This window comes from Balearica regulorum, chromosome 2 (assembly GCF_011004875.1).
Source record: "Balearica regulorum gibbericeps isolate bBalReg1 chromosome 2, bBalReg1.pri, whole genome shotgun sequence".
NCBI lineage: Eukaryota > Metazoa > Chordata > Aves > Gruiformes > Gruidae > Balearica > Balearica regulorum.
This window is the reverse complement of record NC_046185.1, coordinates 1321578-1330122: the sequence shown is the minus strand read 5'-3', so window position 1 is coordinate 1330122 and position 8545 is coordinate 1321578.

Genomic DNA, 8545 nt, shown 5'->3' with positions numbered 1-8545 from the left:
CGGGCTGCTCTGAATTAAAATTAATTCAGCACACGCAGAGGAAAAGCTAATTTTTAACATAGGGAAGCCATGTATCCACCACTCCCACAAAACCCAACCTCAGGAGTGAACCAAAAGCAGTGTTTTGCAAATCTACACCAAAATATGGAACTAGAAAAAGCAAAGTATGGGGCAAGGCAGTGCTGGAGGGTCTCGGGCCACTTGGGATCCTCCTCGGATGCTTCTTGGGTGCTTCCCATATGGAAAGCTTTGGTGGGGTGGGAGCATCCAGAGGAGCAGGGGCACCATTTTAAGCACGAACTGGATCTTCTCCAGGGAACGGAGAGAAGCATCCTGCCTCGGGGCAAACAGTTGGCATAGTTTCACATATCTCCCCTGAGATGCATGCAGAGGGCAAAGAAGAGACAAGACACTAAAATAAACACCTTTTTTTGTTCTTTTCGGCCCTCCATGAGGAAGCACTACACATTCAGCTGCCTCACCACTTGATGCCCATTACAAGCAACACATTTGAAAGCTACAGGAATTCACGGCACTTGTTCTTTGTTCATAGCATTACGCTTGTATGACACTTGTTTGTAAGTCTAATTTAATTAAAAAACGAGTAAAAAGCAAGTGCAGGTTTTTGACGCTGCGCTGGCAGAGTGTCTGCGTGTGAGAAAACGCCCCAGGGGAGGGTAGCACATTTAAGAGAAATTAAATTGTCTCATTCAGCCCAGAATAAACATGGTGCTAATCCCTCTAATGGCCTTAAACATCACCCGAACTGCGGATCCAGTGACAAGCGTGCAATAGGACCCAATTAAGCTGCTCACACGTTTGAAATCATGGCCTCATCAGCTTTGGTTTAGCCTGGAGTCTCTCAATGGCTTTCCATAAACTTGCTGAGACAAGCTAAACCACCAAAACTTCATTAAACGCTGCACCAGCAGATTGCAGAGACCTGATGACAGGGTGAGTGGGAGGCACTGGTGTTTCTGCCGCCTGCTCCCACGAGTGGGTTTACGAAGGCACAGGGATATCCCACTGCCTGGGATCCATTTGCAGGATCATCACGTATAGGTCAGCAGAGTAATTATTCTCTCTGGGGGCACCTATGGGTCTCAGCTGGAGCCTCGCATCAAGCTTTGGGGAGACGCATTACTAAAAATGTAGAAAAATTGCTGAGAAACCAGAAGGAAGCAAAAAATCAAAAGAGTAAAGGTTTAAAAAAACATCATCTATAAAGAAAAGCTGAAAGTTTTTCAGGTTTGGATAAAGAAAAATGGAAAAGAAGGGAAATATTAGAAATAGATATCTAATTAAGTGTGTTTGATGTTCACTGGTGGTAGTAAAGGAGGCATTAACATCATTTGCAGCAAAGGACGTTCAAGTTACAGCTCAGGAGAACTTTTCCAACTATCCAGAGAAGAGTTACCTGGGGAGGATGGGAAGCTTTAAGATAAGTGTGTTTCTGGAGTGGTTGAGACATGCTGTACCCTGCTGGGGGGCTTTGAGGTGTCCTCAGCTTGTTTTCAGCCTCTGTTATTACAGTGGTTTTGGCTCCATGGCATCTTGTGTGTGTAGTCCCAACATGAGTGGTTGTGTCCTGCCTCCTTTTGCTGAAGCATCGTGAAGAAAAGAGTCTGGAGCTGAGTGACCAGTTTGTTCCTGTGCCAGCACCAGACCTTGTACAGCCATGGCATGGACTCACAGGATGTGATCTGGCTACAAAGCAACTTCTCCTTCTCCTTCTTCTTCTCCTTTCTCCTTTCCCTCCTTCTCCTCCTTCTTCTTTCTCCTTTCTCCTTTCTCCTTCTTATTCTTCTCCTCTTCCTCCTTCTCTTTCTAGTTTAGTTTTCAGGTTAACCTTGTCACTAATAAGATTCACCATGCAGTCTCAGGAGTGCAAGTGATGGGACAGAGGTCCATGGGAGGACAAGAGCACGGGGAGTACCTATCTAGGCAGCAGCATGGACCTGTATTGCTCTAACCCGAGCACAAACCCATGCTGTTTCAGAATGCCCATGGCTGAGAGTCCAGCTGATCACAATACCAAAGCCCCTGACTTAGAGAGGACACCCAAATCCAAGCTCCAGCTGCTAAGAAATCTCTGCCTCCAACTTTGACCAGTCTCATGGCTGTCCAGATAACTGCATCTGGGAAACGCACTGCTCAGGTGGCAGGGGATCACCCAGCCAGGGAAGCCAGCGGGAGCAGTGCAGGCACTTAGGAGGATGATAAGGCATCTGAATTTGTCATGGAAGGAAACAAGGAGTTGATGCAAAGCTTCAGGAGGAGGCGTGACACGGGCCAAGCAGCAGGCAGAGGAGATAATTTGCTGGCTAGACTCAAGCAATACAAAGATAAAAAAAAATCAAAAAGGGAGAAAATTGACCACGGCGAGGATTGTAGGACAGATTTCCACTAGAGACCAGGAACAAGTAACACCATTGTACAAGACACTGGTGAAAACTAACGTTCAATGGTGTGCACGATGCTGTGGCTGTGTTGGATAAATTCAGACTGGAAGAGGTGTAGGGAATGGTTGCTGAGATACTCTGGGGAACAGAGAGCCTCTCACTAGAAGTTCCCAAACAGCTGAGTTTTCTTAGCCTTGAGATGATACGGCTGCTCTCTGCAAACGTGTCAGAGGAAGAAAGCAATATTGCAGGAAAAGGAAGACCTATTCAAGCAAGAATCGATGAATCATAGAATGGTTTGGATTGGAAGGGATTTTTGAAGGTCATCTAGTTCCAACCCCCTGCCATAGGCAGGGACATCTCCCACTAGACCAGGTTGCTCAAGGCTTTGTCCAGCCTGAACCTTGAACTTGATGGAGCATCCACAATTTCTTTGGACAACCTGGTCCAGTGTCTCACCATCCTCATTTTAAAGAATTTCTTCCTCATCTCCAATCTAAATCTACCCTCTTTCAGTTTAAAATGGTCACCCCTCATCCTGTAACTACAGGCCCTACTAAAAAGTCCGTTCCCATCTTTCTTATCAGCCCTTTTTAAGTATGGGAAGGCTGCTCTAAGGTCTCCCCGCAGCCTTCTCTTCTCCCGGCTGAACAAGCCCAACTCTCTCAGCCTGTCTCCATAGCAGAGGTGCTCCAGCCCTCAGATCATCTCCGTGGCCTCCTCTGGACTCGCTCCATCATCTCCATGTCTGTCTTGTCCTGGGGACCCCAAAGCTGGACGCAGTACTGCAGGGGGGTCTCACCAGAGTGGAGCAGAGGGGCAGAATCCCCTCCCTCGACCTGCTGGTCACACTGCTTTGGATACAACCCAGGATACAGTTGGCTTTCTGAGCTGCAAGCGCACACTGCCGGGTCATGTCCCATTTTTCACCCACCAGTAACTCCAAGTCCTTCTCTGCAGGGCTGCTCTCGATCCCTTCATCCCGCAGCCTGTATGGATACTGGGGGTTGCCCTGGTGCAGGACCTTGCAACGCAAGAAGATAGTATTGAGTTATTACATTTAGGCTTGAAACTACATAGACACCTCTAATCATCCTAAGAACCAGAGCCTGAACCAAGTGGGCTTATATGGAAGAAGTGAGCAGAGAACTGAGCTCGGGCTCCAACGAGATTGCATCCTGTATCCTGCAGCGCTGCAACTCTGCTGTGCAGTGGAGACCTGACGTAGATGCAAACACATGCAAATAAAACACCTTGCCCATGATCGAGCAGTCGGGCAGTATTTCCTCCCAGGCTCACCATCCAGGAGCTTATTTTGTGTCTTTTTGTGTCCCACTTCTGTTTTTAATCCATTTGGAGCGTCGGCTTATTGGTCTCAGCCCTTCCTGACGTCATCTTGGACTCTGCACGCTGCTGCAATTCAGAGCACGAGCACCACTCGTACAGCAACCCACGGCCATGCTCAGCCTCCAGCTGCGAGAGGAGCTCAGTGCCTCTTTACCGCTGAAGGAAGTTACTTCTTCTCCAAAAACTTTTTGCTATTTTAACTTCAGAAGGAGAAAAGTGCTTTCCAAGGGCAAACAATCTCTAGAATTGCATTTTTGCTGATAATAGCAAGACTCAGGCGCACGGGCTCAAGGGAAGGAGATGTCTCTTGGGTTAGATGGAAAACAGAGAGGAAAATGTCAGTAACAGGAAAAGAAACTGCTGCACGATCCTAAAAGAAAAGCCACTGTCATTTATCAAGTGAGCGCTAGTTTTCTGCTGTGATGTCTATTTTTTGGCCCTCTTTCTTGCCTGCAGTCTCACTGCTGGTGCACGAGCTGCACGCAGACCTGAATACATGTATTTGGGGAAGGGGAGATATCAGAGACGTGATCTATGTGCTTCCATGTCACCGTTGTTCTCAGAGTGATTATTTTCCAAGATATTTAAAGTGGGGACAGAGTGCAAAGCCTCTTTTTTCTCATCCACGTTCACCTGCTGAAGTTGGGATGGTTTGAGCTTGCGTGAAGGCAGCAAGGACTGACCGTGAACCGTAAACCTTTCTAAGCAGCAAGAGGAGCTACATCTCAACTCATCAGATGATGTCCCAAGCCCTCTGCTCTGTGAGGCAGGGAATCCTGTGGGCTAATGGCACCCCACAGGAAAATGCCTTTTCCTTTACTGAGCGAGGAGGTGTCTGTGACCACGGTGACTCATGGGACCCCAGCAGCTCCTGGTTTCTGTGGCTGTTTCCCTTGCAGCAAATGCCTCATTTCCAAGGGGCACGACCAATCCAGCATGAGACTGTGGCGGCATCTCCATAAATATTTGTTCGTGTGAAAAAATTCATATTGGTCCAGCTTCAGTTGAGAAGGGGGGAGGATTTTGCTCCCCAAGCACTTGGGCATCGGACTTTTCCCTGCTTGGAAAGGTTAAAAAAGAAATCCATGCACCGACAATTATAAATATTTGCATAAGAAAATATTTTCTAACGGGTTTGCCCGTTCAGCTTGCATCATTGACCAGCGTTGCCCAGTGGAGCTCTGCTGGAGAATGTGCTCGGCCAGGGATCGGTGCTTATCCTGGTCGACTGCAGTTGCACCACCAGCTACCGTTGCAACATTCCTGCGTTGCACGACCTGCAGCTCAGGGGTTCATTGCTAATAACGTTTGCAAATCCTTTCAGCACAACAAGGTTTCGGGAGTTTCACAATACTGCCAAAGAGAGGGGAAGCAAACTGTTCCTGACAAACACCGAGTTGTGAGTTAGTGACTGAGCAGTGGCATTTGCTGGATCTTAGAGCAGCTTTTGAAGAAAAAGCATCGGCTATTTCTTCGCAAGCCCTGGCAGAGAGGAAAGGACGCTCAGGAAGAAGATGGTGAAATTTTGAGAGCTTTCTGGTTTGACCTGGCCGCTCTCCCGATGGAGTCTTGGGAGCTCTGCAGACAGCATCGACCAGCCAGGACATTGGTGAGCTGCGAGCGAAGCAGAGGCTGATGCTCACATCCAGCAGTAACTATCAACCATGGAAAGCCGCAGAGGAAATTAAACTTGCTTGATTCCTCCTGGGATCATTTTTTTCTTGCCATATACATAAATTGCACCCGCTGAAGCTCCTCTCTGTTTTGGTGGAGGTTTATTGGCGCCTTTTGATGGAGCTTTGCTCTTGCAAAATGAAAGTCCTTTGGTGCATTCATGGTTCCTCATTGAGCAGAGCTCTGCTGTCTCAGCGTCAGCACCTGCAGCTTCACCATGTCCCAACAGCTCCTTTGACCTGCACGGATGTATCACATCAGGATCTTTAAGAGGGATGCATGGATTTTGGCTGCTGAGCATCACCAGTTTGGGGAGGCACCCCAGTACCCCTGGAGACCATGTGTGGGCAAGCAGAGAGGCTCCAGTTTCTCTGCCCCTTTCCAGCCTCCATACGGTGCTTTGCTTTGGTAATGGCTTGCCTACAGCTTTGCTCCAGAGAAGCTAAAATTAAAACAGTGACTCCATTACAGACTGAAAACAGAGCATTCCTTCTACACCCGCATGCTTTGGATGGACATCAGAAGCCAAACCCAGGCTGTTAAATCCCCTGTGTAAAAACAATCTTCTATTCTGATCCTCAGTCCACCGCAGCTTGCTGCGGTCAGGATGTTCAGTTCCCAGACCAGTGTTCAGGGGGCTCCGAAATGGGATTTGCCTGGAAATGGAAAACATAAACAACAAGAAGCCAGTATCTCTGCAGCTTATTGCCTTAAACAAAAGCCTGTTCTGCTCCAGAGAAGGGGGAAAACAGAAATTAATTCGTGGATAAAGAAAGTAAAAAAAACACCTTCAGGATTTCATTTTCACCCCATATGTCCCTTAATTCTTTGGGAAAAGGGAGTTTTGCAGTCAGCCAGTGTGAAGATGGAGACCTCTCCCTGCTCCATAATCAGCCAAGACCCTTAGTGTGGGACCAGCCCTCATGGGGGTAAATGTCTAAATGCCCCAACCCTCCCTAAGCCACTGCCAGGTGGTACAAAGCTGCTCCCCAGATGCCCAGACCTGCTGAAGTTGTAGAATCACAGAATGGTTTGGGTTGGGAGGGACCTTTGAAGGTCATCTAGTCCAACCCCCCCTGCCATGGGCAGGAGCATCTCCCACTAGATCGCGTTGCTCAAAGCCACATCCAACCTGACCTTGAACACTTCCAAAGACGGAGCATCCCCAACTTCTCTGGGCAACCTGTGCCAGTGTCTCACCACCCTCATTGTAAAAAATTTCTTCATGTCATAGAATCATAGAATTATAGAACTATTTTGGTTGGAAAAAACCTTTAAGATCAGCAAGTCCAACCATTAACCCAACACTGCCAAGTCCACCACTAAACCATGTCCCTAAGCACCAAGTCCACACATCTTTTAAATACCTCCAGGGATGATGACTCGAGCACTTCCCTGGGCAGCCTGTTCCAATGATTTACAACATTTTCGGTGAATAAATTTTTCCTAATATCCAATCTAAACTTTCCCTGGTGCAACTTGAGGCCATTTTGTCTCATCTTATTGCTTGTTACATGGGAGAAGAGATCAACCCCCACCTGTCTACAACCTCCTTTCAGGTAGTTGTAGAGAGCGATCAGGTCTCCCCTCAGCCTCTGTTTCTCCAGACTAAACAACCCCAGTTCCCTCAGCCGCTCCTCGTCAGACTTGTGCTCCAGACCCTTCACCAGCTTCATGCTTGTCCTTGGACATGCTCCAGCCCCTCAATGTCCTTCTTGTGGTGAGGGGCCCAAAACTGAACACAGCACTCAAGGTGTGGCCTCAGCAGTGCCGACTACAAGGGGACAATCACTGCCCTAGTCCTGCTGGCCACACTGTCTCTGATACAAGCCAGGATGCTGTTGCCCTTCTTGGCCACCTGGGCACACTGCTGGCTCATATTCAGCCGGCTGTTGACCAAAATATCTCCAATCTAACCTTCAGTTTAAAACCATTGCCCCTTGTCACTACAGACACTGTTAAAAATTCTGTCTTCATCTCTCTCATAAGGCCTCTTTATATATTGAAAGGCCACAAGAAGGTCTCTCTGGAGCCTTCTCTTCTCCAGGTTGAACAACACCAATTCTCTCAGCCTGTCTTCATAGGAGAGGTGTTCCAGTCCTCTGACCATTTTTATGATCCTGCTCTGGAGCAGCTCTAATAAGTCCATGTCCTTCTTATGTTGGGGACCCCAGACCTGGACTTCAGGTGAGGTCTCACCAGAGCAGAGTAGAGGGGCAGAATCCTCTCCCTTGACCCGCTGGTCATGCTGCTGGTGATGCAGCCCAGGGTACGGTTGGCTTTCTGAGCTGCAAGCGCACATTGCCAGGTCACGTCACATTTTTCACCCACGAGTAACCCTAAGTCCTTCTCCGCAGGGCTGCTCTCAATCCATCCATCCCCTAGCCTGTATGGATGCTGGGGGTTGCCCCAATCCAGGTGCTGGACCTTGTGCTTGGCCTCATTGAACTTCATGAGGTTCACACAGGCCAAGTCCTGCAAAGGCTGCCAAAATCTCCAGCTGGAGACAGCACTGGCAAAACCTGCCGAGGGACAGTGCTTTGCTCCGAAGTACCAGTCCCACCATTGCATTTTTGGAGGGATGAAGGTACAAACTGCTTTAATTTGTAGCCCCTCATACATGTAAGCATCAAGATGTGTTGGCACACTCCATGCCGTGACGCTGGGGACCCCAGTGGTTTCCAGTGGATCCATATGTGCCACCACCATAGGGGCCATCGCTGCTCCTCAACTCTTGTTGCTGCAATTTGTATGGGTGCGCACGTGGATGGGACATTTCTCCTGACCCTAAATCCCCCCTCAACGCTGGGACACATCCCTTGCATGGTGGTCTTCGCTGTGCTGCTCCTGCTTTGTCACGGGGCTCTGTGCTCCTCTGGGACAAGAAGATTGGATATGGATGGGGGAGAGGGAGGGGAAAGGCAGCAGTTCCAGTGAGATAAGAGCTAAATTAAAGGTAGGACTTCTCCTCAGAGGAGAGAAATTAATGGATCCTGTAAGCAGGGGGTGAAACTGCAAGCCAGAAGAATCTTGGCAGCCTCTGAGGAAGAAATTAGGATTTCAGAGGACTAAAACCAGCTCTAAATGGGTCCTATATTTAATGAGTAAAATGAGTTTTCAGG